General features: G+C 36.8%; 1 protein-coding gene across 4 annotated transcripts in view; it reads right to left on the bottom strand.

Moving 5' to 3' along the window:
• Positions 1 to 21,466, bottom strand: part of Pka-R2 (cAMP-dependent protein kinase type II regulatory subunit) — a 48,791-nt gene that overhangs the window by 26,326 nt on the left and 999 nt on the right. For 3 of the 4 annotated variants that reach the window (XM_089469797.1, XM_089469796.1, XM_018009821.2), the window contains exon 2: positions 20,198 to 20,477. The exons of the other annotated variant lie outside the window; for it this stretch is intronic. The gene's annotated coding sequence lies outside the window, so the exon portion shown is untranslated. The remainder of the gene's footprint in view (positions 1 to 20,197; positions 20,478 to 21,466) is intronic. 4 annotated transcript variants of the gene reach the window in all.

Genomic DNA, 21,466 nt, shown 5'->3' with positions numbered 1-21,466 from the left:
CACAGTTGATTAATGAATTTTCTTATCTTCAAGATTGAGTTGAGAGATAACTGTTATTGTGATCCGTAGAAGTTTAAGTCCTCTAGAGTTTCCATATAAATGTATATGCATAACATTATCGCTTATTTATCGCCTGCTTAGCTTCGCCAGCTTAGAAAGAGGACTTTAAAAAGTTTCACGGAAAGAAAACATACCGAGCAAACTAGCAAGATTTTCCTTTTAGTCAAGCTACACTAGCAAGAACTAACTTTTATTGAATATATATGTATATACCTATTTATAGACAAGCTCACTCTTAGCCAACTTCGCGCTTAGGGATATCAAAGTAATTTCCTATTACTATTTTCCTTTGAGTTTCCCAATCAGTGCTTAAGCTTAAGCTACAAGAACTGTGAACTGTGAGCAGAGCAATAAATACGAATTTGCAGTCAGCACACATATTGTCCAAGCTCAGAGAGAGTGTGTGGGAGAGTATGTGTCTGTCTGTGTGTGCGTGTGTGTTTTTGTGCGCATTTGTCTGACCTTGGGAGCATTTCATTGTCGTCTCGCATAACACAAATTGAAATCTATGCGAACTAAACTCGAGGACATGCCACAGGCGGCGACAGCGACATCAACAGATGCCACACAAAGAGAAAAACCAGATGAAGAGGAAGAAACAAGCAGCAAGAAGTGATGCCTCTTCCAGGTAAGGCAGGTAGATATCTAACAGTAAACGACAGCAGCTATCGAATTACGTCAACAGCATAACAGCAAAAATTGAGAACACCTGTGCGCAAGTTTTAAGTGACTTCATAATGCTGGCCACACTCCCAATAATTAGCCAAAGTGGACAACAAATTGCAACAGTTGGGGCCGGAATCTCCGCTCGGCCTCTGTGTCTCCGCCTCTCTGTCTGCCTAATTATTATGTCCAGCGCATACGCCAGTGCCATTGGTATCCACCAACAACGACTGCCGCACCCCGCCTCCCTTACAGCACGCCCCCCAACTTGACCTCTCGCTGAAGTGTGTTGGCTTTTCAAATTGGGTCAAGTGGTAATATGGGCGGGGCAAAATCAATTCCGCATAAATAAAATGCATGAACATGGACGTGGACATGACTGAGCTCGTGTTCGTGGACGTGCAAGGGAAAGGCTGAAGACTGAAGGCCAGGACAACTAACTCAAGTGCAATGATACGAGCAGCTTGCTGATGGCCAGCCAAAAGCCCATAAATATATCACAGAGCCACATAAAATCGATGGTTAAAATGAAATGCACAACGCTGAATATGTAATGTGCTTTAATTTCTGGTTGATATGCAACAAATGTAGCGTAGGTTTTGGAAGACATAGCCCTAATTCTGTATAAACAGTTAGAGAAGTTGGTGATACTAAAGGGAAATTAGTTTCTGGAACAGATTTTCAGCTCTAGACGTACGTACGACAGTTTTAAGAGTTGAGAAAGAGGAAGGAAGAGAAAGATATATAGGGAGAGATAGGTAGACAGCGAGAGAGAGAGAGAGATAGAGAGAGAGAGAGAAAGAGAGAGATATATATATTGAAAAAGGCATATTGAGGTAAAGAATTATAGATATAGAGAAAGACAGAAGGAAAAGAGTGGATGTAAATTGAGGTAGAGAGACAGACTGGGATAAAAAGAGTTAAGAACACACAGAAGAAAACACATTAAAATTTACTTCAATACAGAAAAGTCGCCTCAAAAAAAATCAATAGTATTTACCTCATTTTCAGATGATATAAGAGTCACAGGTGATTTTTTAGTAGCGCGTTTTATAATTTCCGTACTCAACTTTATGCCATTCAATTATGATTTTTCATTAGGAAATATTTTTAACGGTCATTTTTCAAATTAGCGTGACGTTTTCAATTTGCAGTTAAGTGAAAAGCAAATCAATTGAAAAATGCTGGAAAATTAGTGTGGCAAAATGGCAAATGCAGATTTTCAATTGGCACAACACCTGACCAAAAACAACAACAGCAACAACAACTAGTTGGCACAAAACAACAAAATCAAAGCAGTACATAAATAAATATTCCCATTGGGCTGCTTTGCAGAGATGTTGCTGTTGCTACTGTTGTTGTGGTTGTTGTTGTTGTTGTTGCTGTGGCTGCTGCCCACCTAAAAAGTTAGCCCGCATTTCGGCCATAAACGTTGTGAGCCGCAAAGTTTGTGGCTGCCCGAAAATGCATAATTAAAATTTGATTTTCATTGCATTTGAGCAGCATGCAAACAAAATATTTTAATATGCTGCATAGAAGCCATTAAAAAGGCCAATTTATGAGCTACTCGAAACTGTTTTCGGCCATGGCCGGAAAAATGCAAGAATTAAATTTTTGAAACTGTAATAAGGGGCAAAAATGTATATATACATATTATTATATATTATATATGAAATATATAGTTTAAATATCAACTAAGCTTCGCTTTAATCAGAGTTTATTAAGGATGAATTTAAGATAAATGTTAAATCAAGTCCAATGAATAATGTATTCAGAAATTCTCAATCAAAATTCATTTTTCAACAGTGCTTTCAATGTATTCACTGACATTTGACTTAATGTATTTTCAAATACGTGTGCCCAGCTAGCTGTCTTGTTTTTCATCATGCGAGAAAGCGTCGTACAGTTTTGCATTCAGCTTTTTCCGGTCAATGCATCAAAGTGGCAGAACGCAAAAAAAAAAAAAAAAAAAATGAGAAAAAAATGGAGGAGAATATGAATCTGCTTTTTCCCTGCGACAAGCACTTAATTTTCCGCAAGTCAAGCAAAAAGTCGTCCTTAGTGCTGGGTGGTGGATGGCCTTACATATAGCTCAACCATAAAGCCGCCACGCTAAAACACGCGTCCCGCTCATTGTGACAAGAAAAATTACACACACATGCTCACACACACACACACACACACACCAGTGCATAGCACCCACACAAACACATGCGAGGCATCAAAGCATTTTCAAGGTATACTTCAGGGCGGCCGAGCCAAAAGCTGAGCAGATGGAGAGAAACCCAAAAACCAGAACCGGGCTATACATACATACATATGTCGACGACGAGCACACGGCAACAGAGAGCAGCGCAACAACCGTAAATGTCAGAGCTAACATACGCACACACACACACACACACAATATAAATACACATACATACGTGCTGGAAGCTTAATAAAAAAATATATATACATATATAAAAAGAAGTAAACGAACGAGTCCCGCGAGTCTTTGGCGCAAATTTCAGTTCGTCACGCAACTTTAATGGCAAAATGCTTATTTGTTTTTGCATTGTGTGTGCATAAGTGAGTACCTGAATATGTACATACATACATACATATTCCGCATACATATGTGCCTGTGTATGTATGTGTATGTGTATTCTAGGTGTGCTTGCTGGCCCTGTTAGCCCCGTTCATCAGCTCCAGCGGCGTTAAAGTAAAAAGGTTATCAGCTTGAAATGTTTCGTCAAAATGCGACGCCTGGGTATTGATTTATTTACAGCGACGAGCAACGAGTGGGCTGAGAGGTTAACGAGTGAGGGATATCGAATAGGGAGTCGAAGAAAGTGATGTAAGGGATTAGGGAGTCGCACAAGGTGAACGGAGTTAAGTGTCTCTAATGCAGAAAGAAGGTAGCAAAGTAAGAAAAAGGCAGCAATGCGGAACAGAATAAAGAGTAAAAGATAACGAATAGGCAGCTGAGAATGGGCGACTGTCGAGCTGAAATCGGGATAGTTGAAAGTATAGGTAATGAATAATATAACTATCGAGCGAGTAACGAGTAGCCTATGGTGAGTAGCGAGTAGCAAGTAGCAAGTAACGTGTGGAAAGTAAGAAGTAAGAAGTAAGAAGTAACGAGTAGCGACTAGCGAGTAGAAAGGGACGAGTTGAGAGTGTCTAATAGTAACAAATAAGATAGAGTCATAGAAAGTATATATAACAATCAAACAAGAGTGTTGAGCTAGTAGCGAGTAGACATTAGGGATAGCTGGTTGACTTGTAAAGATAGATAGATAAACAGATTGTAAAGATAAAAGGACGCCAACTAGAAAGTAACGAAGAACCAAAAGATTCCTAATGGAATATAAAAGTACTAAGTGAGCATGCGAAGTTGTGCAAAATCAACTAGTTTGCCAGCAGCGAGTAGTGTATAGAAGAGGTGTTAGGGCAAGCCAAGTAGAGTGAGCCGCAGCCACTACTAATTCAAATGGCATTAGCACATGGCTCAAGCCTAAGGGCTGAGTCATGCCTGGCACTTGCAGTAACCAAGTAAAATACATATAGACATATATATGTATGAACTAAAGAGGCAGCCGAGCTAACATTTGTTAGGGGCGCATTTAAAGCTGTTGCTGTCAAATGGAATTTCTAAGTCAGACAGCAAAATTCGCTGTCAGAAATCGGGCATGTTGCGGCACTGGGCTGAGTCGGGACATCGAATGACTTGTGTATATATCACATTTCGTTGTCAATTCAACGCAATTTGTTGGAATTCGGTTTTTTGATTGCGTGCCACGGCGACGACGATGAAGACAACGACTTGTCAGTTAACCCTTGACGTTAACTTTGCCATATCGCCCACGCACCCGCACCCGCCACCAACCCCCCGCCAACATCCACCACCAATCCACTTGGTCTTTGTCTTTGCCTTTGCCTTTGATTCAATTATTTTATAATCTATTGGATTTGCTCTTGCGCACATAAGACTTAAAATCGGTTTTGCAATATTCCAAGGCAATGGCATTTTCTTCTTGTCGGTATTTTTTTATTCTATGCAAAAATGTCGCATAAAATTGTCTAGCAAGTGAAATTGATTTCACAGTTCCAATGTCAAGTGGTGAAAAAGTTTTTTCGCTTAATAAAAGTAAAGCAGCGCCACGGAGAATAAATGGAAAATTTAAATTTAACGAGGCACTCCGTTCGGGTTAACTTGATAGTGGCTCGTATAAAATATCAAAGAGTTGCTATCGATATAATAATCCAATTGGAATAATCTAGAAATGCTAACTAGATCAAGAATCATTCTATAGATCTTTCATAGCAAAAGCTTTGCTATGGATAGCTTTTAACTTAGTTGTAATAAAATTAAAGAATTGATTAAAATATTCTTGATTACAATTTTATTTTGCCTCAACTATACAAAAATAGAAATATTCTTTTAGGAACAGCATGTCATAAACTGCATATGTCTAGCCACAGGTTCGCTCTGCAATATTGTAGTGCAGGAACTATCTAGTTTATGCCATTAAATGCAACTTTGTATTCTAGCTTTTGCCCTCCACTTTCCGCCCATAAATATCGCACTTAATGTGCCTGACCTCAGAAAAAAAAAAATAATAAAAAAATAATAAAAAAAAAGAAGTGTAAAGCGTAAAAAGTTGTAAAGTTAAAGCTTTTAAAACGAATCCTTGAAACAGAAAGCCAGACAATGAAGCCCAGCAGCAGCAGCAGCAGCAACGCTGGACTTGAACTCGCCCGGAGCTAGGTCGCAGCTCTGCTCAAATCCGAGCAGCAGCCAGAGCTCTACCCTTGCTCTCAGAGTGCCGAAGGCACTAAAAGCGATGTAGCCAAAGCTGTAAATAAATAGACGGCTTCAAATATGCAAAAGTGCCTACGCACAAAATTTTCTAATAAAACTGTTTGCCCAGCAGATGAAGATGATGATGATGATGATGGTGATAAAGATGCCTTTGCTGTTGCCGATAGAATGACAAACTGGCTGGCCAAATGATTTGGTGCTCATTAGCGTTAAATTAGAGCGCAATTACGGCTCAAACGCAGCTGCTTTTTAAAGCCAAAAGCGTAACACCCACACACACACACTCACTCGCCCGTTTACCCGCACACAGACAATAACAACATTTACATAAAAGCTACTGTGCCGTCGTGTGTATCTATGTAGCGCGCTGTGTGTATGTGTGTATCAGTGTATCTGTGTATGTGTGTATCTATTTAGCTAAGTACAAGTACATCTACGGCGATTATGTGCTGTAACAAAACGTTTAGATACATGACGCACTTGTTGTTGTGGCTGTTATCGCCGTTGTTGTTGTTGTTGTCGTTGTTGTTGTTGCTGTTGCTATTCTAGTTGTTGTTGCGCTTAATTTAAAACCGACTTTTTGGGTGAAATTGGTGCGCGTGGCTGCCAAGCGGCGCGTGCGAAGCGCAAACAAGCCGCACAATGAAAAAAAAAAATGAAGAAAAATAGAAAAGTAACAAGCTATAAAAGAAGACAGCTAACAGTGTTGTTGTTATTTTTGTTGATAATTAACAGGCTGGCAATAGGGCTCAGATAATAGCAGGGCAGAGCAACAAGAAGCATAAGGCATTCAGATTGCGCTAAGACATTGCATGACAGTCAGTCAATAAATGGGCAGGAAGAGCTATATATATGTTGATTGTGTGTGTGTGTGTGCTTGTGTGAGCTGGCGTGTGTTAGCGCGCTGATAATTAAAAGTGTTTTGTTCTGTCATTAACAAGGCAGGCGAACAACAACAAAATCAACGACACACAGTCATAAATATAAAGTGAATTTCAAAAGCGAGTGAGAGAGAGAGGGAGAGAGAGAGACAGCGCAAGAGGAGTCAAAGTTAAACAGCATATGCAGATACACACCTACACGCTTACACACACACACACACACTCACACGCGCAAAAGCAATTAATATAGCATACATTTGTGAGCACATTATTTGCTGCCAGTAACAAATAGCGCAAAGGCCACAAATATGCATGCATGCACACGCATACTGATACGCTCACATACATAAACATACACATTGGCATTTGCATGCAGGTTCCGCTTTTAGCCAATTACCCTAAATTGGTGTAGCTTGCATATATTGACTATTCATAGCAAACACAATTTCAAATGCTATTGAAAGCAGCTGCAACTAAGCTTGTAAAACGGACCAGCGCATTCACAATGGCGCATCTATTGTAACCGTTGTATAGCTGTAGTTGTATAGAAGGGTCTGTAAAAGATATACCAAAAATGCAATTAATAATTATTGCGAACCAGCTCAAGCACATTTACTATCGTTATATATTTGAGATAAAGTTTATATTTATATAAATTATTAAATTATATATAATACAATATACAAGAATATATTTATATAAATTATTAAATTATATAAAATTGATCCCAGTGCGCATTTGTCTGCCTCTTAAATGCTAATTAAAAATATAAAATAATGCTAGATATTAACGGATTTATAAAAGTTCAAAGTAGAAGAATTGATTGTTAAAAATCAAGAATATTTCCAAAGATTTTAATTTTCAATTCCATTTCTAAATTAACATTCAAAATTCAATTTTAGCCCAGTTAAAAGCCTTCAAAGCGGGGCCAAGCTGTAAATGCAAATATATTAAGCCGTATTCTCTTAAAGCCTTTTATAAACTGGGTCGAGGCATTGCTAAAAATAAAAAAATACAAAAAAAAGGTAAAGTGGAAAATAGATAATTATGCGAAATGCCAGCTGGCAATTGCCTTCGTCTTGGGCTAAAATAAATGCAAAATGGCCGACGTGCGCGAAAACAATAGACACACACACATGTATATACATATGTATATATACACACACACACAGAGGAACGGGCAAGCAGTCATTTCCTTTTTGCATGTGGGTTAATGTGCAAAATGTGCTAAACAAGCCGCAAAATGTAGAAAACAAAACTTAAATTTTCATTTGTTATGCAAAGCATTTGGTTTATTTTTGTTGCTGTGGCATTTTGCGGTACATTTATGCAAATGACTCGAGCGACAAATGCAACTGCATTGGAAATCACTTAACATGTCCCACCAGGCCAGGCCAGGCCAGCCTGAGAGCCTCGGTACGTTGGTCAAGTTCCATTAATGTCAGATGCATATGACGACACACGAAGCCCTGTCAGCCAGAGTGTATGTGTGTGTGTGTGAGTTCAGGAAGTGAGCCCAAGGCTGACGTCAAGTATACCACAGTATGTGTGTATGTGTGTGTGTATGTCCTGTGGCTGTCGTAGCTCAAGTGTAGGCAACAACTGCATTTGAATTTGCACTTCATATTAGCTGCATTTGGCTAGCGCAACTGAATAAACAGTAAATATAGATCTACACACACGCACACAAACACACACATTTGTTGTTGATATATGGTAACACACACTTGAGCTTAAATATATGCAGACCAGTCTGTGTCAAGCGCCGCTCTTACACTCTCCCTTCCTCTCTCTCCGTCTCCTCGGACTGCCCCTGCAATCAATTCACCCACATTCTAAACTGTGCCAAGTCGTAAAGATATCGCATGCTATGTTAGCTGTCACAACTACAACAACAATGAAAACAACATTCGAGTGACATTTGGCTAGAGCGATAAATAAAAGTAAAGGCCATTTTACACGACAAACACTCGCCATATGCATATTTAAATATTCAAATTTCAACAAAAACTGTCGCACTTATTTTCGCACAAAACAAAAGCAAGACAAGCGCACACACATATGCGTAATAAATATGTATATATGTACATATTTATCATATAGCATAGATATATATAATATACATACATATATAGATATAGACAAGTGGCTTGCGGTTCTGGCCACTTAACCCGCAGCACGAAACCACTTAGACAATTGCCAAATAAATGGCCAACAATTTGCCTATAGCATCGTGAAAAAATTAGCAAAATTAATTACATCATTTCAAATAGATTTTTCAACAATCTTTCGCTCAATTAATAGCGTAAATATTTGTTTCATGCATTCATAATAATTGCATATTTTCATACGAACAACAAAGTAAATCAAATTTAATTGTATTTATTTTTTGCAAACAATGGCGCCCAAATTAAATAGCACTTATAATAAAATGATACATTAATTATTTCATTATTATTTGCTAACAAATTTCATACGACTTGGATGCCTACTTGAATATATTCAATTGTCTGCTTTCCCATTTAATTATCATTTCATTTCATGTTCTACGTAGATATGTATGTATGTTGTTAACATTATGCCAGTTTCATTGTCTATCGATTTCATATCGATAGTTTTATACCTAAAAAGATCTGTGTTTGATGAATGAAAAGGCAGCTTAGTGCAATTGCGATGAATAACTCACTTGTTTCTTCTAGTCGCTAATGCCATTTGATATCGACAACTCTACTTTATCGATATAGCTCGTTTAACGAACGCAGCAGTTTATTGCACTTAGAGTTTGCATAGGCTACACTCAATTTATGGCCGTGACAAATGTATTGAGTTAAAGTTCAAGTGGAGTCTATAAGCATTGACTATATAGCACACAGTGTACAGTTATGTCGTCAGATCAGATTATGTCGTGGGTTAGGCCAAAGGCTGCTACAAAGGGCAAATATCTACATGTTGCGCTTTTTGTAGTGCACAGCAAAGTGCATATGCAAGTTTTTGCTTAATATGTGAGTGGGTGTATCTCTCTCTCCCTCTCAACCTCTCCTTGTAAGAGTGTGTGTGTGTGTAAATGCCAGTGTGCACACGCATAAGCCCTCGCACACACTCCCACCCATACACACGCACAGAGATAGAAAGGATACGCAGCATATGCGGCCATAAATAAACATAAGTTGTCGCTTTCGCTCCCATTTCCTACTTTTTTCATTCTCTTTTATATATATTTATTTATACATACATATATGTGTATGCATATGTGCCACAAGCAACAGTTTTTACATTTTTTTCATTTCATTTTCATATACATATATAAATACTTTTTTTTGCAAGTTTTTCATTGTCCCTTGGTCAAAGGCGTGTGGGCGTAGCTGTGTGGCATACAATGCATGACATTATTGTTGTTGTTTTTGCTATAGTATAAAAATACTCATTCATAAAAGTGAAATGAGTATATTGGTTTTGTGCAAGTTAGACATAGAAATAAAGAGTGAGATAAAGAGAAAAAAAAAAATAAATATAGCGATTGAAAGAGAAATAGAAATATAAGCAGAGAGGGGAAACGAAACATAGAGAGAGAGAGAGAGAGAGACGGAGGTTGCGATATAGAAATAGAGCATTCATTTAATTAATATAGATTTATTATTAACAATATATATATTTTTTTTTGTTTTTTCTAGAAGAGGGTTTTTTACTTTTAAAGCGCTTCTTCAGCTAAATGTATAGGACATCATCATCCTCGATGTAAAGGGAATGCAAATTCAAATATCAACGGTTAAAAATATTTTTAATACAAAATATATTTGCATAACTTAGGGAGGCTGTTATTGTGGCCAACATTTGAATGACTCTTTTTAAGTTATTTAAAGTTATTTTTTATGTATATATATGTGTTGTTAAAGTACTATATGTGATTGTACAGTTTCTACACTTAATAAACCAAATATAAAAAAAAAAAAAATTTAAAGTTATTTAACAGAATAATGTTAGTATGGTAAAAGTACACTCTTAGTGTTCTGTTAAAAAACATTTGGCACCCTACTGCTCATTTCTGTGCGCCTGGTATTTCATCAAAATAGCTGTGCAAGTTTTGGAAGTACCAGGCGCACAGAAATGAGTAGCAGGGTGAAAAATTCTAGTTAACAGCATATTAGCAGTACACTGTGAGCGCACTTTTATTACTCTGTTAAATAAGAGAATGGTAACAGCACACTGTTAATGCACTGCTAATGATCACTTTGCACCCTACTGCTCATTTCTGTGCGCCTGGTATTCCATCAAAATAGCAGGGCCAGCTCTGGAAGTACCAGGCGAGCAGAAATGAGTAGCAGGGGGAAAAATGCTAGTTAACAGTATATTAGCAGTACACTGTTAGCGCACTTTTATTACTCTGTTAAATGACAGAATGGTAACAGTACACTGTTAATGTACTGCTAATGATCACTATGCACCCTACTGCTCATTTCTGTGCGCCTGGTATTTCATCAAAATAGCAGGGCCAGCTCTGGAAGTACCAGGCGAGCAGAAATGAGTAGCAGGGGGAAAAATGCTAGTTAACAGTATATTAGCAGTACACTGTTAGTGCACTTTTATTACTCTGTTAAATAACAGCATGGTAACAGTACACTGTTAATGTACTGCTAACGATCATTTTGCACCCTACTGCTCATTTCTGTGCGCCTGTTACTTCATGAAAATAGCAGTGCAAGCTCTGGAAGTACCAGGCGAACAGAAATGAGTAGCGGGGTGAAGAATGTTAATTAACAATGCATCAGCGTAACTCTCTTGATTCACTGTTGTTTAACATTATCAACGCTGTTAAATAACAATGTGTTATAATGCACTGTTAAATAAAAATTAATTTAATCTCTCAAGGCCTCCCTACTTCTCATTTCTGTTCGCCTGTCACTTCACCAACATTTTCATAAAAAATTTTGCTCTCAGCGGCTGTAACAGTTGACCGCTGGTGAGATAAAACAATTGAGTAACAATTATACACATTTACAGCCATTTTTATGAGAAACTCGTTTTGTTTTAGGGCTATTGGGTAAATTGAAACCACATTCATGGTATTCTGTGATTATTTTTATACTGATTTACGAAAGTGAATTACAGTGTTAACATTTTCCTGATTCGCCTATTGGGCGTGGCAATCGGGAACAACTGAATTTTCTACAGTTTTTAGGCTATAAGATCTAAGTTTAGCGACTACACTTCTGATAGCATCTTCTATTGGTTTGCACAAAGAGAATATATATATGTAGGTATATATTCCAATTCGGGCATGACAAATCTGAAAATGGGCTATAAATGAGTATTCTGCAGTCGGTAACGCTCGATTCTTACTTGCTGTGTTTGTTGACTCAACTGCGTAAAGTTTGAAGTGCTTTTCGACTAGGGCGGCTCACACACACGCACTCACTCAGTCACACTCACACTCATTTTGTTGCTGCGCGTGACAAATTGTCAAAGTAAAATTCTATCGAAAATCACATACAAAGTTGTTTTTCCCTTATCTATTAAGCATCATAAATATTTCAACTGCGTAAGCTAAATGGTGAGAAAATTTGATGCTCAGAAACTTTTAGCTGTAGCTCTCAATATATGTATGTATGTGTTTATAGCATTATGAAAATCTATCAATTTTTTATTTTTTTTTTTTTTTTTGTATATTAAATATTTATTTTAGAAAATTTTTATTTCACATTTTTGTATAGTTAATGTACATATATTGATTTCCGTACATACTAGATTTATTCCGGATGGTTGTACTGTATGGATCTGTAGAGTATATAACTTTATTACCAGCAGCTTATACGAAATTCAAAATCGATAGATGGTTGACAGCACGAACAGCATTTAGCTGGCTGCACTTAAAAATTAAGAATGCGATAAACTGCATGGATAACAACTCGTTCATAAACTATAGTATATAATAAAATATGTGTTCGAGTCAAAGCTTTGCATTTGATCTTTGGCTAAATGTATGCACAGGGCCACTGGAAATGTTGACCCAACTGCTTAACAATGCACAATAACAAAGTTCCAGTTTGAGGGCTTCATTTGCTGAACATCATTGAAGAAGAAAGGATGAGAGAGAGAGAAACAGCGAGAGAGAGAGAGAGAGAGAGCGAAATTGTTTCGAAGTCAAATGTTATCCCGGATCGGTCGCTATTCAGGGTTCACTTTTGACAAATTTGCCGCACTTTAAGCATCTTAACAGCATGCAGCAACATTTTTAAGCCGCTCAAGATAGCAGCAACAATGAAATTTGAACCTTTTTCATGTTTTTTTTTATTTTTATTTTTTTTTTTTTTTTGCGGGAGGCAAAAGCACACAGAATTGATGAGAAATGTGAGACAAGATGGGAATAAAAAGAGAGTAACAGGGGGCAAAGGGCACCAGAATTGTGCAAGCAGCGAAGCTCACAAAACTTGTGACAATTTTTTTCTTATTTTTTTTAACAACACAAGCAAACAATTTGGAACAAACAATGCAAGTCAATTTTTAAAAAATAAACTTTGCCAAAAAGAAAAGACCAAACAATGAAGAGGAAACTAATCAACATGCTTTTTGTTGGGCACAAAGAAAATCGGCACGGAAAATTTGTACACAAACATTTGTCATTCTTCATGTTATGCTTATCAAATATGCAGCAGAGCAAAGACTATGAATAAAACTCGATTTGGGTCACCATTGACGGAAATACATAAGTTCCATTGTTAACTGTCATGAAGTGACATTCAGTTGACAGCTAGTTAAATAAGAGTTTAAGTCGTTAATTATGAAGATTGAATGCAGATATGGCAACGCCATATCTCAAAGTGTTCAGTGTGACAGGAATGTGACAAGGAGTTGCCATATCTTTACTAAATAAGTTAAAGGCAGTTAAAAAGTTACTTATTGTGAAAATGTTAATTGGATTGGGGCTTTTTAATTTGACAGCATGTTTAAGGGCCTTTCAAGACAATACCAATATGTGCTCTAAGTTTTGTGCTGCAAATGTTTTAAAGCTCTACATAATTTAACAGCATGCCAACATTAATTTAACTATATGAAGAATAGTTAAATTTATGGTAAACTCAATTGAAATATATACATATTTAAAATCCTTTATGAAAGTTAATTTTTAACTGCAAGCCAAAGTGTTTAACAACTCATTTAACTCCACACAATATTAAAGTGTTTGTCCATTTAACTTGCTTTTATATTTAAGGCCCTCAGAATCTACACGGAGCCAAGCTCATCTTGGCTGCATACCACTTCCAAAATTTAATTGATTTATAGCCCCAGGCACATTCAAAATGCATGGAACACGAATTGCTGCAAGTGCGAGGCAACAAAATTTGATTAGACAAACAGCCCCACCGGAAGGTACACCGAGGTGCCAGTGGGCATCCAGCCAGGCCATAATTTGCTTAGCCAAGTTTCGACAGTCTGGCAGAAATGATCGAAATATGTCCTTACCAAATCCTATCAAAATCAATGAAGCGAAATACCATTTAAAGCAAGGCTTCAGTGCTCCCAAAGTATCCAAAGAAAACCTTTTTTTTTGGATTCATTTGACATTCTAGTCTGGTCTGGTTTTTGTAAATATTATCTTTTTTTTTTCCTTATCAAGTGGCTTAATTTTAAGTACGCGCATTATCCAATAAATCGTATTAATTTATTCGGTTACGCAACGCACGCTTACGCATACCAAATTTCTGTCTCTCTTTCTGTCTGCCATTGGAGGCTGTCCTCAGGCCGTATGTGTGGCATACTTAAACGTTTACTGCCCCATTGAGCTAGACAATTGCATAACAAATATTATTTATTTATTTTTTATAGTTTTTATTTTTTATTTTTTTTTTTTTTTTTTTTTGGTTTGTTTTTATTATTTGGAGCTAAAGGCTTATAGACATAATTATAGAAACTTGTTGCATTATATTTTACCTTAATTTAGCTTTGACGCACTGATTCTTTAGAAACAGGCAAAGTACATTCTTTTTATGTTAATATTTGGATCGCTGATAACATGCTTATGCTTCAGTTTAAAGCTCTATTAATAAATATTTTTCCAAAGAAACGTGCTAGCTTTATTGTATTAAATACTCAAAGCTTGACAATAAGAAAAACAAACAATTAAAAAACGTATATGTATAAATTTCTTTACATAATTGTATATTTTGAGGAGGTCAACGATATTGCTTTTATTTTTGTTTATTTATATATATATTTCAATAGCTTTTCAGAGAGTTTTAATTTGTTGTGTTGGTCGTAAAAAACCAATCAAGCAAGTGAAGTGAGCCCACACAGTAATAGCAAAAATAGAACAACAAATGATAGGAAACAGCTAAAAAAAAAAAAAAATTATGGATGACTACGCACTGAGTAGGTCGGGTACACCCACCCAGATTTAAGAAAACCGTTTTTTGCTACATTGTGGAGGCTGTGAGCTAAAAACTGTTACTTGGCTTTGTCTTGGGGTGAAACAATTGGGCTAACACGTTGACGTCACACAGCTGGTCTGTATTAGCAAAGCCTTTGACTTGTTTGTTTCCCCTAACAACAACAACAAGAGTAACTATCTAAACTGACCTTGGGGCACTTGCTGCTAAAGCAAATTGTTAAATCGATTAAAAATTAAGTTGCTGCAGTTACGCGCGGTAAAAACGCAGCAGAATCTGATAATGTCGTAAATGTGCCCTGGTCAATCACTAGATACATCTCTTTCATTTAATCCCCCTTTCTCTTTCTCTTCTTCTCTCTTTCTGTCTCTGTCTGTGTCTACTGGCCATAGTTCAGTGGCAAAGTTTTGCAATCAGTAAAGTCAAAAGTTTAGCTGCGTCTCCATGAAAGTTTATTTTTTCTAATTAAAGCGCTGCAGACTGATTTGCTGAGGTGTCATTAGAGACAACGGGCGCCCTCTAGAACCATCGAGTCGATTGACCAAAAGACGTCATCAGTTGTATATGTCTCCATATAAACTTTGCATATGACTTTTGATAAGCCTTAAATTAAGTAAGCAAAAAGTTGCCCAAGTGCAAAAGATAGACAGAGGAGACAGAGAAGGGCAGCCAGCAAATTGCGTCAAGTAGCCAAAAATGTAGATAGCTTATCAGCCAGGCTAATACGCATACACTCAATGTCTGTCACAGTCACAGCCACAGCCACAAGTCTCCACACACCAAATGAGATTAAAATTGAGTCTGCGATGAGTCAAAAGTATAAAAAGTAAAATGCACAAAATATTGTTATTGCCTCGTTTTCTTTCTTTTCCTTTTTTTTTTTTTTTTTTTTTTTTTTTTGTTTCTTGTCTGCGTTGTGTGGGCGGTTTATTTGTTTTGTGTGTGTGTGTTTTTTATTTTATTTTAATTTTATATATTATCTGCTCTCATTTTTATGCGCTGCAACAGATTTTGTATTATTAAAAAAATGTATTTATAAATAAGTCTAGGTGTATAAAACACTTGAAATTTATGAATTTGCTAACAAAACAACAGCAGAGGTTGCTTAAGAAATGTGCAAATTCTTGTTAATTCCAATTGGATATTTAATCAACATTTTTTATGTGAGCATAAAAGCTAGCAATACTATAGAGAAAAAGTAGTAATAATATTAGTGTTTCAATATCCAAGCAAAATTGGCTACATATAGTCCAATTTTAAATATATAAATAAAAAGTATATTCTACAATATTAAATATATATGTATATCAAATATATATGTATATTAAATATATATGTATATCAATCAAATAATAACATACACAAGTTATCAATGAGCCCTCGCACGAAGTGTTTGCATATATATATTAATATTTTGTAAGTGGAACGATGACACAAAGTCTAATTTACTGCCAATAAAAAAAAAGGTGATGGGAAAAACGCTTCTAACAATTTCGCTCGCACTAGCAGCTAAGGGAATAATAAAAATAAAAAAGAAAAAAACCGTCCAGCCAAACACAAAATTCAATTTTTGTTCTCCCCACCCACCCACACCTCTGCCCCTCCTGTCCCCTCGTTGTCTCTATTGCTGAACAACTGTCAAAACGAGCATTGTTATTGTTGCTGTAGTGCGGGCGGGCGTGCGACATATAGAAGCGATTTTCGATATCTGACAAGCCGAACATATTGACAGTCCATATTGGCATATTGGCACATTGGCACATTGGCATGTCAAGAGTCGCAGATATCGTGCATTAATTGGCTTTTAAAAGTCATTTAGTGTTTGCTATTTGGCTCTTGTCTCTTGTCGTACAACACGCCGTATACGCAATCTGTTCAAAGCTATTGCCCATTAGCTTTAGGGACTGCTTAAATGTGTCAGCCCAATTGCTCACGTGTTGAACGCACCTTATCAGCCGACACACATACATATATATATAGAAATAGAACATAAACTGCCTAATCTATTTACTCAGTTTTCTTATCTTCAGTCTTATGTGCTATTACTTAACCTTTAAAGAGCGAACGTTGTCTTCATAATTATGTTGGAATAGATATGCAGAGTAGAGGATAAAGAATTTATTATATTTTAATATAATAACATTTTTAAGATTTTTCTCTTAGCAGCATAAAAAGTACGATAGTATTTTATCTAATCATAAACATAAACATAAACACATACATACATATATGTTTTTCTCGTTTTTTGTTAAGTAACAATATAAATAAAGATTAAATTTCAAATCGCTTAAGCATATCCATTGGCACATTAGGTAATAGAGCTTGCACTCCATTAAAACCGAATAGAGCTTCTTAAGCTTCATTGCCTTTTGTGCGGGTGAACAAAGAGCGGAGAGCGTCGCCTGATGGGAAGGAGCGTGTCCTTTCTTTGGCTGCTCAATGGGGCATTCAAAAGAGGATTATGTTTTAGATAAGCTTTGCTTGGATCTCAAATGTAAAGTAAAATTCATTAACGTTATCTATTAATGTACTTTTAATTGTGAAGGGCATTTCCGTTCGATTTTGGATGAAGATGAGATAAATTTCGATTTCAAACAGAATAGCATCCAAATGCAATATTAAAGCTGGAATGGATCGTAAAATGCCCAAGCTTTAAATTCGAATCGGATATTATTGTATTATGTGATAAGCCAAGTTGATATTCTTAGCCAAATATGTGAATTGGCAAGTAACAATGGATTTTAAAAGCAAATCCCTTTCCAATTGCAAACGAGAACAAGTGGAATATTTAGTATAGTATATTTAGTATATGTATGAAATTTTCTTTGCCTGTGTATTAAAATTCCAACTTGACTTAAAACGAAGTTTTAAGACTACATCAGTATAAATCTAATATATAAAGATAGTTAAGCTTTATGCTTTCATGGAGCTCGTTTATTTGCGTCTTCGCAATGGAAAATTCTATTTGTCTTATTTGCGCTCTAATTTACTTTAGCCCTATGCCTACTTGGCTTTTATCTATTGGCCTAATTACTAATTGTTAAGTGCTTGCAATACATGAATTAATAATTAAATGGAAATGTTGATGAACTTGGCAATTGTTTGCTTTGCTGCTGGCGGCGTAAAAAGCAAAGAGCTCAGAGCAAAATAATCAACAAGAGAAAAAACTGAAACTTGAATTTTTTGAAGGTTGTTTTTTAGTTTTATTTATTTTTTTTTATTTGGCTTGTGCCACACATAGCAAGGCAATTAAAAAGAATTTTCATTAGCATGTTTAGAGCAGCATTTTCTTTTTAGCATATTTTATGATTGAGCAAAATAAATATGCTGTTTGTTTTCATTTTTTTATCGAAATATATGTATATATAAATATATGTATGTGATTTTTTTTTTATGATTGTTAGGCACGTTCTCCCATTGTTTTCGGCCAACTCCCACGCAATAAGACGACAAATGTGGGGCATTCATAATGAATCATAATCTAAATTGCTTTTTCGTTTTTACGCGAATATTTACAAATAATTAATCATAGAAAACAAATTTTGTTGATTTGCGATCTAATCAATAACATTTCGCTCACCTAAGTTCAGTTAAGTTTGTTCAAATTTACGCATTTGCCTTTTTTGGCCAGGCACACAGAAACACCTGCACACGGCTGAGAGGCCAGAGAAATTGCGCATACGCCTCGTGCCTTAGCTAGATTTACGAAACTGTTGTTTATTCAATTTTTGTGTACATTCGTTTCTATTTTCGAAATGAATACGCAGCTGAACTCCAAAAAAGAATTCTTATTGGAAAAAGCATTGTCTAGAAATCAGCGTAAAGCATTTTCGCACGCTCAAACAGTTATTCAAAATTTATTTTTATTTTTTATAATAATGAAATGATATACATATATATCATATACATTTTAAAGGCAACATGAAAGGAGCTAAAAAATGTTTGTTTAAGAGAGATGAACAAAGTGAGAGAGAAAGAGAGAGAGCAAGAAAATTAAACGCCAAAGGGAATGAAAAAGTAATAAAGGCAACAACAGCAACTAAGGGTCCTGCCTCTTGTCTTCATGATGGGATTTTCACGTGCAACAAGACGAAACTGTAGAGTCGAAGCAACAACAACAAACGAAACCCTTGTCAATGGCAAAGCCCTTAATATACACACACACAGCAGAGTGTGTGTGAGAAGGAGAGACAAATACAGAGAGAGAGAGTGAGAGAGAGTGAGAAAGCGCGCGAGAGTGAAGGGTCAGGCTACTCTGCCTCTACTCTGTCAATAAAAATACCTCTGAGCTCTGGCGTACACAAAAAAGTTTTCCTTGACTTATTACGGGATCGCAATAAACCCAGCACTTGGTTAAAAGACATAAGAACAAATATGATACAAAAAAAAAAAAAAACAAAACATATATACATATATTTATAAATTATTGTATGTACATAGAATTATGAAATTCCTTTAGTTTCTTTAAGAACAACCTGAGTAAAAGCAAATATATATGTAATTAAAGCTCTCTATGTAATCTGCCCTGTGTCCTATTGCCACTGCAGCAGAACGGAGGCTGCGTAACGAGAATGGCCAACTGTTAAGCTCCAATAATGTATTACATTCATCGGAGCGTTCTCGCTGGGCGCTACGTAATCAATAAAGCAACCTCGGCCCATCGGCCAAGACGCTGAAGCTGCGTCCAGGAAACGTGCGGGCATGCAAGCAATCTGGCTTACGGGCCCAACTCAATGGGAATAAAACCGTTAGCAGCAATGCCGCAATCGAGAGCAGCACTGAGTGAAAGAGAGTCGATGAGTGGAAGCCGTAGCTTGCCGCAGGCAATAGAATTGTATATGCTACGCAAGTATTTGCTCTGTTCCCCGCTCACAGCCGCAAGTCCACGGACTCAATGACATCTCCTCTAACATTCCCATTCCAATTTGCTTTCCCTTTCCCACTCCCATTATCGTTCCCGTTTCAACTCCTGGCTGCTACGTCACCAGCTGGACGCCCGCTTGGAATTGTGTGCGCGTGACTAATGTAACCGCTGGCCTTCCGCTAATGTTGATAGATGACGAAGTTTGATGGATGTGTGTGTGTGTGTGTGTGTGTGTGTGCTTGAAAGCGAAATGAATGTCGCATAAAACAAAAACGAGTGCAACTATTTACTTAAGGTATATGTATGTATGTGTAAGTGCATATTAGCGTTGCCACTTGATGCACATACTTTAGCTGGAATTCTCAACGCTGCCCGACCGCGCGCTCATTGTTCACCCGTTCACCGTTTACCCATTCGCTCAGCGAATATATTTGTTTATCAAGCAAATGTCACCCTTGGGGGAGTTATTGATAAGCCCGGAAAATATTTAATCGCGTGAAGAAACTAATGGAAAGCAATAATAACAAGTATCAGCACTCACCTGACTTTGACGCTGCTGCTCTGCTGCTGCTAGACCACAAAACGACGTTTGTTTCGTTCTCTCTCTCTCTCTCTCTCTCTCTCTCTCTCTCTCTCTCTCTCTCTCTCTCTCTCTCTCTCTATCTCTCTTCCACTCTACCACTGTCACTCTGACCGTCGGCTCTGCTCTGCTCTCGCGCTTACTTGCTGTTTGCTGTCTCCACTTGCTGACTTTTTACTTCTTTTGATTACTCTGTTGCTTTTGTTATTGTAGTTGTTGTTGTTGCTGCTGCTGCTATTGGCTAAAACCAAATTTAATTTGTTACTCTTGGGTTGGCTTGTTTAGGTTTATCGGAGGGCGTAAATCGAGGGCGAAAGCGAAGGCGACGGCGACGGTAAAGGCGAATGCGAAGGCGAAGGCAAAGGCTCTTGCGGCCAAATCAAAGCTTCAACTTTTTGCTGCTGCTGCTGCTGCGCTGCTACTGTTGCTGCTGGCTTTAGTGTCGAGTTGTTGTTCAAGTACATTTATTTTGTGTATCAACAAAATATTTTATATTTATTTATTTGATTTGATTGAAAATGAGAAATGCTACACATACATATTTGTAGAAACGTATACAAAGTATATGGTAGAAAGATTTTCAAATTAAAACACTGTGTAAATACTTTTACCGCTATCATTTTGCTGATTCAATACATACAACAAATCCAATAAGATTTACTGATAGGTATTTTCTTCCAATGTGAAATGCAAAGTTGTTAAACTCATAAAAAAAATTTAATAAAAATACATATATATATTGTATATATATGCACACGCAATTCGCTTATTTTTTTGGCAATGTAATTGTTTAATTAATTACGCGTATGTGTGTGAGCTATTCGCGCTTAAATAAACATTGAATATTTTCTGCGTGTGTGCACAGCAATTTGTTGAGTCTGTTTGTAGTGCAATATACATATACATATATACGTATATTTTTTATATATATTTATATGTATATATACATATGTACGCATGTGTGCATATTGGTGTGTGCTTCGCTCATTTGTTTGTATTGTTTATTTGCACTTGTGCTTTGTGCTTTTTGGGCCTGTCTACCGAGCACCAGAGCAGCTGCTCGCTCGCTCTCTCTTCGTTCTCTCTTCGCTTGCACAACTCCCCCCCATACACACACACACACAGGCCAACAAAAAGTGTGTGCATGTGTAAGTACACCTGCCGCTGCTCTGATTGGCATTTGGCTTATTAAAAGTCGCCCGTTTGGCAACGCTGACCGTGACCCCAATT

This window comes from Drosophila arizonae, chromosome 5, assembly GCF_054131065.1.
Source record: "Drosophila arizonae isolate 15081-1271.41 chromosome 5, UAZ_ARI_1.0, whole genome shotgun sequence".
Taxonomy (NCBI): domain Eukaryota; kingdom Metazoa; phylum Arthropoda; class Insecta; order Diptera; family Drosophilidae; genus Drosophila; species Drosophila arizonae.
Note: the sequence above shows the minus strand (reverse complement) of the source record. Positions and strands in the feature narration are given on the sequence as shown.